The following is an 8172-nucleotide window of genomic DNA, read 5'->3' on the forward strand; positions in this document are numbered from 1 at the left end:
ATAAAGCTACTAGAAAGGATCATTACCCTTTACCATCTATTGATCAAATGCTAGAAAGATTATCCAAACATACACATTTTTGCTTTCTAGACGGTTATTCTGGTTTCTCTCAAATACCTGTGTCGAAAGAGGATCGGGATAAGACCACTTTTACTTGCCCTTCCGGTACCTTTGCTTATAGACGTATGCCTTTTGGTTTATGTAATGCACCTGCTACCTTTCAAAGATGTATGACTGCTATATTCTCTGACTTTTGTGAAAAGATTCTTGAGGTTTTCATGGATGATTTCTCTGTGTACGGAACTTCTTTTGATGATTGCTTAAGCAACCTTGATCGAGTTTTGCAGAGATGTGAAGAAACTAATCTTGTCTTGAATTGGGAGAAGTGCCACTTTATGGTTAATGAAGGTATTGTCTTGGGGCATAAAATTTCTGAAAGAGGTATTGAAGTTGATAAAGCTAAAGTTGATGCTATTGAAAAGATGTCGTGTCCTAAGGACATTAAAGGTATAAGAAGTTTCCTTGGTCATGCCGGTTTTTATAGGAGGTTCATTAAAGACTTCTCAAAAATTTCTAGGCCTCTGACTAATCTCTTACAAAAAGATGTTCCTTTTGTCTTTGATGATGATTTTGTAGAAGCATTTGAAATACTTAAGAAAGCCTTGATTTCTGCACCTATTGTTCAACCACCTGATTGGAATTTACCCTTTGAAATTATGTGTGATGCTAGTGATTATGCTGGAGGTGCTGTTCTAGGACAAAGAGTTGATAAGAAATTAAATGTTATCCAATATGCTAGTAAAACTCTAGAAAGTGCCTAGAGAAATTATGCTACTACTGAAAAAGAATTTTTAGCAATTGTATTTGCCTGTGATAAGTTCAAACCTTATATTGTTGATTCTAAAGTAACTGTTCACACTGATCATGCTGCTATTAAATATCTTATGGAAAAGAAAGATGCTAAACCTAGACTTATTAGATGGGTTCTCTTGCTACAAGAATTTGATTTGCACATTATTGATAGAAAGGGAGCTGAAAACCCCGTTGCAGACAACTTATCTAGGTTAGAAAATGTTCTTCACGGCCCACTACCTATTGATGATAGCTTTCCTGATGAACAATTAGCTGTCATAAATGCTTCTCGTACTGCTCCATGGTATGCTGATTATGCTAATTACATTGTTGCTAAATTTATACCACCTAGTTTCACATACCAGCAAAAGAAAAGGGTTTTCTATGATTTAAGACATTACTTCTGGGATGACCCACACCGTTATAAAGAAGGAATAGATGGTGTTATTAGACGTTGTGTACCTGCGCATGAACGGGAACAGATCCTACGCAAGTGTCACTCTGAGGCTTATGGAGGACACCACGCTGGAGATAGAACTGCACATAAGATATTGCAATCCGGTTTTTATTGGCCTACTCTTTTCGTAGATGCCCCTAAGTTTGTCTTGTCTTGTGATGAATGTCAAAGAATTGGCAATATTAGTAGACGTCAAGAAATGCCTATGAACTATTCACTTGTTATTGAACCATTTGATGTTTGGGGCTTTGATTATATGGGACCGTTTCCTTCCTCTAATGGGTATACATATATTTTAGTTGTTGTTGATTATGTTACTAAATGGGTAGAAGCTATTCCAAATAGTACTGCTGATCATAACACCTCTATTAAAATGCTTAAAGAAGTTATTTTTCCGAGGTTTGGAGTCCCTAGATACTTAATGACTGATGGTGGTTCACATTTTATTCATGGTGCTTTTTGTAAAATGCTTGCTAAGTATGATGGTAATCATAGAATTGCATCTCCATACCACCCATAGTCTAGTGGTCAAGTAGAACTGAGTAATAGAGATATTAAATTAATTTTGCAAAAGACTGTTAATAAATCTAGAAAGAATTGGTCCAAGAAACTTGATGATGCATTATGGGCCTATAGAACTGCATATAAAAATCATATGGGTATGTCTCCGTATAAAATGGTTTATGGAAAAGCATGTCACTTACCTCTCGAACTAGAACATAAGGCATATTGGGCCATTAAAGAGTTCAATTATGATTTCAAACTTGCCGGTGAGAAGAGACTATTTGACATTAGCTCACTTGATGAGTGGAGAATCCAGGCCTATGAGAATGCCAAACTGTTTAAAGAAAAAGTTAAAAGATGGCATGACAAAAGGATACAAAAGCGTGAGTTTAATGTAGGTGATTATGTTTTGTTATACAACCCTCGTTTAAGATTTTTTGCAGGAAAACTCCTCTCTAAATGGGAAGGTCCTTATGTTATCGAGGAGGTCTATCGTTCCGGTGGCATAAAATTCAACAACTTCGAAGGCACAAATCCGAAGGTGGTGAACGGTCAAAGAATCAAACATTATATCTCAGGTAATCCCATAAATGTTCAAACCAATGTTATTGACACCGTAAACCCGGAGGAGTACATAAGGGACACTTTCTAGAATGTTTCAGACTCCGAAAAGGAATAGGTATGTAGTATGGTAAGTAAACCGACTCTAAAATAGTTCTAATAGCAATTTTTCTCTGTTTTGGAATATTTAAGAAAATAGGAAAATAATAAGTAGCCCGAAAGGGACACGAGGCATCCACGAGGGTGGAGAGCGCGCCCTACCCCCCCTGGGCGCACCCCCCTGCCTCGTGGACACCTCATGTGCCCTCCAGACTCCGTTTTCTTGCACGATACTTCTTTTGGTCGGTAAAAATTCATTATATAATCTCCCGAAGGTTTTGACCACTGTACCATGACACAGTCCTCTGTTTTTGTTTTGAGTTGTTTCTACCGCAGATTAGAGCAATATGTCGTCCCAGGATTCGGAGGGAGAAAGCTATGTGGCTGATAACCTTGCAGACCCTAAGGTCTACGGGGACTTGGAGCATTGTGGTTGGACCATGGAGGAAGAAGAAGACTATGAACCTAGGGGAAAGGAGGAGATGAGCTCAGATGAAGATGAAGTCACATTACCTCAACCTGGGGACATGCATGTGGAGTTCAAAAAGTCAAGCCTCCCTAATAGAGCAAAGAAACCTAAGATCGAGTTTATCCCTTTGCGCCTCTTGCAGGAGAACAAACAGGAACTATGAAAAAAGATATTAAGCCTTGAGCAGGAGATCGATGACCTAAGGGAGCAAAATTCTATCCTCAAGAGCAAATTAAGGGACAAGCCTACATCATCAACAACTCCATCATCACCACCTCCAAAGAAAGAGACATAAATACATGGGTATGGGAACTCCCCTTGGCAACTGCCAAGCTTGGGGGAGGTGCCCCGGTATCGTATCACCATCACACTTCTATCTTTACCGTTTTTCTTAGTTCGATCCTTTTGGTTATATCTTGATCTAGTAGAATTAAGTTTAGTATGATCTAGCTTTGAGTTTTTGTGTTGGTCCTTATCTATGTAATCAAGTCTGTGAGCTATATATAATAAAGATTAAATCTTGAGTCGAGGGCTTGGTTATCTTGCTATGATCTTGAGGGAATAAAAGAAAAAGAAAAGTATAAAAAGAAATAAATAGATCATATTGACCTTATGGAGAGTAATGACTTCACATATAAAGAGAATGATGAATAAAAGTTGTTGAGAGTTGACAAACATAGTTTTGGTCATCGTTGCAATTAATAGGAAGTAATAAAGAAAGAGATGTTTTCACATATAAATATATTATCTTGGACATCTTTCATGATTGTGAGCACTCATTGAAATATGACATGCTAAAAAGTTGATGTTGGACAAGGAAGACAATGTAATGGGTTATGTTTTCTTATATCCGAAATAAATTATATTGTCATGGATCATCAAACATGTTGAGCTTGCCTTTCCCCCTCATGCTAGCCAAATTCTTTGCACCAAGTAGAGATACTACTTGTGCTTACAAATATCCTTAAACCCAGTTTTGCCATGAGAGTCCACCATATCTACCTATGGATTTAATAAGATCCTTCAAGTAAGTTGTCATTGTTGCAAGCAATAAAAATTGCTCTCTAAATATATATGATCTATTAGTGTGGAGAAAATAAGCTTTATATGAGCTTGTGATATGGAAGAAATAAAAGCGACGGACTGCATAATAAAGGTCCCTATCACAAGTGGCAATATAAAATGACGTTCTTTTGCATTAAGATTTTGTGCATCCAACCATAAAAGCACATGACAACCTCTGCTTCCCTCTGTGAAGGGCCTATCTTTTATTTTTGTCTTATACCTTATACAAGAGTCATGGTGATCTTCACCTTTCCTTTTTACACTTTATCCTTTGGCAAGCGCTATGTGTTGGAAAGATCCTGATATATATATATATATATATATATATATATCCAATTGGATGTGGGTTTTCATAAAGCACTATTGTTGACGTTACCCTTGAGGTAAAAGGTTGGGAGGCAAAACTATAAGCCCCTATCTTTCTCTGTGTCCAATTAAAACTTCATACCCATAAGTATTGCGTGAGTGTTAGCAATTGTGAAAGACTAAATGATAGTTGAGTATGTGGACTTGCTGAAAAGCTCTTATATTGAATCTTTCCGATGTTATGATAAATTGCAATTGCTTCAATGACTGAGATTATAGTTTGCTAGTTTGCTAGTTTTCAATGAAGTTTCTGATTCGTACTTGACATTGTGAATAGATTGTTACTTTAGCATAAGAAATCATATGACTATATATATATATGTTGCTATTCTAAGAATGATCATGATGCCCTCATGTCCGTATTTTATTTTATTGACACCTCTATCTCTAAACATGTGGACATATTTTTCGATATCGGCTTCCGCTTGAGGACAAGCGAGGTCTAAGCTTGGGGGAGTTGATACGTCCATTTTGCATCATGCTTTTACATCGATATTTATTGCATTATGGGTTGTTATTACACATTATGTCACAATACTTATGCCTTTTCTCTCTTATTTTACAAGTTTTACATGAAGAGGGAGAATGTCGGCAGCTGGAATTCTGGGCTGGAAAAGGAGCAAATATTAGAGACATATTCCGCATAACTCCAAAAGTCCTGAAACTCCATGGAAGTCAGTTTTGGAATATTAAAAATATTGGGCAAAGAAAGCACCAGAGGGGGGCCACCCACTGTCCACGAGGGTGGAGGGTGCACCCTACCCCCCTGGGCGCGCCCCCCTGCCTCGTGGGCCACCTGGAAGCCCCCCAATGCCCATCTTCTGGTATAAGGTGTCTTTTGCCCTGGAAAAAATCAGAAGGAAGCTTTCGGGATGAAGCGTCGCCGTCTCGAGGCGGAACCAATCTAGAGCTCCGGCGAAGCTGTTCTGCCGGGGAAACATCCCTCCGGGAGGGGGAAATCGTCACCATCGTCATCACCATCGATCCTCTCATCGGGAGGGGGTCAATCTCCATCAACATCTTCACCAGCACCATCTCCTCTCAAACCCTAGTTCATCTCTTATATCCAATCTTTGTCTCAAAACCTCAGATTGGTACATGTTGGTTGTTAGTAGTGTTGATTACTCCTTGTAGTTGATGCTAGTTGATTTATTCGGTGGAAGATTATATGTTCAGATCCTTTATGCACATTAATACCCCTCTGATTATGAACATGAATATGATTTGTGAGTAGTTACATTTGTTCCTGAGGACATGGGAGAAGTCTTATTATAAGTAGTCATGTGAATTTGGTATTCGTTCGATATTTTGATGAGATGTATGTTGTCTTTCCTCTAGTGGTGTTATGTGAACGTCGACTACATAACACTTCACCATTGTTTGGGCCTTGGGGAAGGCATTGGGAAGTAATAAGTAGATGATGGGTTGCTAGAGTGACAGGAGCTTAAACCCTAGTTTATGCGTTGCTTCGTAAGAGGCTGATTTGGATCCATATGTTTCATGCTATGGTTAGGTTTACCTTACTTAATTCTTCTTTCGTACTTGTAGATGCTTGCGAGGGGGGTTAATCATAAGTGGGATGCTTGTCTAAGGAAGGGAAGTACCCAAGCACCAGTCCACCCACATATCAAATTATCAAAGTAACGTATGCGAATCATATGAGCATGATGAAAACTAGCTTGACGATAATTCCCATGTGTCCTCGGGAGCGCTTTCCTTTATATAAGAGTTTGTCCAGGCTTGTCCTTTGCTACAAAAAGGATTGGGCCACCTTGTTTACTTTTGTTACTTGTTACCCATTATGAATTACCTTATCATAAAACTATCTGTTACCAATAATTTCAGTGCTTGCAGAGAATACCTTACTGAAAACTGCTTGTCATTTCCTTCTGCTCCTCGTGGGGTTCGACACTCTTACTTATCGAAAGGACTACGATAGATCTCCTATACTTGTGGGCCATCAACTAACTCCTTAGTCAGATTGAGCTCGTTATGATTATGCATTACCGAGTGGGCCCAGACATACCTCTCCATCATACGGAGTGACAAATCCCAGTCTCGATTCGTGCCAACCCAACAGACACTTTCGGAGATACCTGTAGTGCACCTTTATAGTCACCGAGTTACGTTGTGACGTTTGGTACACCCAAAGCATTCCTACGGTATCCAGGAGTTGCACAATCTCATGGTCTAAGGAAATGATACTTGACATTAAAAAAGCTTTAGCAAATGAACTACACGATTTTGTGCTACGCTTAGGATTGGGTCTTGTCCATCAATCATTCTCCCAATGATGTGATCTCATTATCAACGACATCCAATGTCCATAGTCAGGAAACCACGACCATCTATTGATCAACGAGCTAGTCAACTAAAGGTTTACTAGGGACATATTACGGTCTATGTATTCACACATGTATTATGGTTTCCGGTTAATACAATTATAGCATGAACAATAGACAATTATCATGAACAAGGAAATATAATAATAACCACTTTATTATTGCCTCTAGGGCATATTTCTAACAGTCCGATGTGGCGGGTGTGCTGGCAGCTAAGGCTTGCGCCTTCACCCTCTTGGGGTGCATCGCTGGTGAGTGTGTGGGTTGCCTTTCGGTCAAGGTGGCGTGTTTGAGTTGGTGGACATACTACTTAATATGAACTTTTTTGGAAAAGGGGCATTGCCCCGGTCTCTGCATCTAGACAATGCATGCAGCCATTTTATTAATTATTCTCGGAGACCTTACAAAGCATTACATCAGTAAGCCTGAAGCCACCATCTTGTCGACACCTGTCACTACTCCTATCCCCTTGATGCAGGGATGCCGAATGTCCGAGCCTAATACCAAACAGACATCGCACCAAAACCTAACATCTAATGCCGGATGCTCCATCCCAGCCACATACCGGGAATGGGTCACACACCGGTCTGGCGCACTCACCGAGGCTACCGCCACCGTCATCCACCTAGCCATCTTCAAAGCAGGTACTGACGCAAAGACCTTGCCAGGTCAGCTGGCAACGCCACCATGGCGCCAGACAGCGCCACCGCCCTGCGCTCGTCCATCCAGCCGCATCTGTCATTGATATCCAGCTGCACCATGCCGCCAATACTCGTCATCATCGACGCGGTAGAAACAATGTCGCACCTCTTGGCAACATCCACATCGTCTACGCGGAGTCCATCACCCACAGCATCTCTCCGCCGAACAGCAGAACCTCCCAAGACAGCGCCTCCATGGAGGGTACGACGCGAAGAACGCTGCCGCCGCCCAATCCAAACTGAATTTTAGACTTTCGTCCGGGAGGGGTTCGGAGGTGGATAGGAGAGACCTCGACATCACCTCCACGGAGGGTAACGGCATTGAGAGACATCACCGATGCCGGACCGAACAAGCCGATCAAAGTTTCCTCCGATCCCCATCCTATACCACCAAACCTCTGTCGGCTCCGGATCCGGCAACGGACCACGAACCGAAACCTGCAGAGATGAGAGAGCCATGGGGCTCAACCCACCATGAAGGAGGATCAAGAAGAATCCATCGTAGATCTCCAGGCGCTGAATCTAGCGATTCGGCGTGGTCAGCAACGACTACCACCACCCCGCGGCGGCCGACGGCGTTCAAGCCGAAGACCCAGAATTGGATCCGATCTGAACCCGGCAGTGCCCGCGACCACTGATCTCGCCCACCACGCAGCCGTCACCACACCGCGAGCAGGCCGCCACGCACGACGTCGCCAAGAAACCCGCCCGCTGCACGGCCCGGCCCCACGCTAGCCCGGCGCTCCGCCGATCTGG

The sequence above is a fragment of the Triticum urartu genome, chromosome 1 (assembly GCF_003073215.2).
Source record: "Triticum urartu cultivar G1812 chromosome 1, Tu2.1, whole genome shotgun sequence".
Taxonomy (NCBI): domain Eukaryota; kingdom Viridiplantae; phylum Streptophyta; class Magnoliopsida; order Poales; family Poaceae; genus Triticum; species Triticum urartu.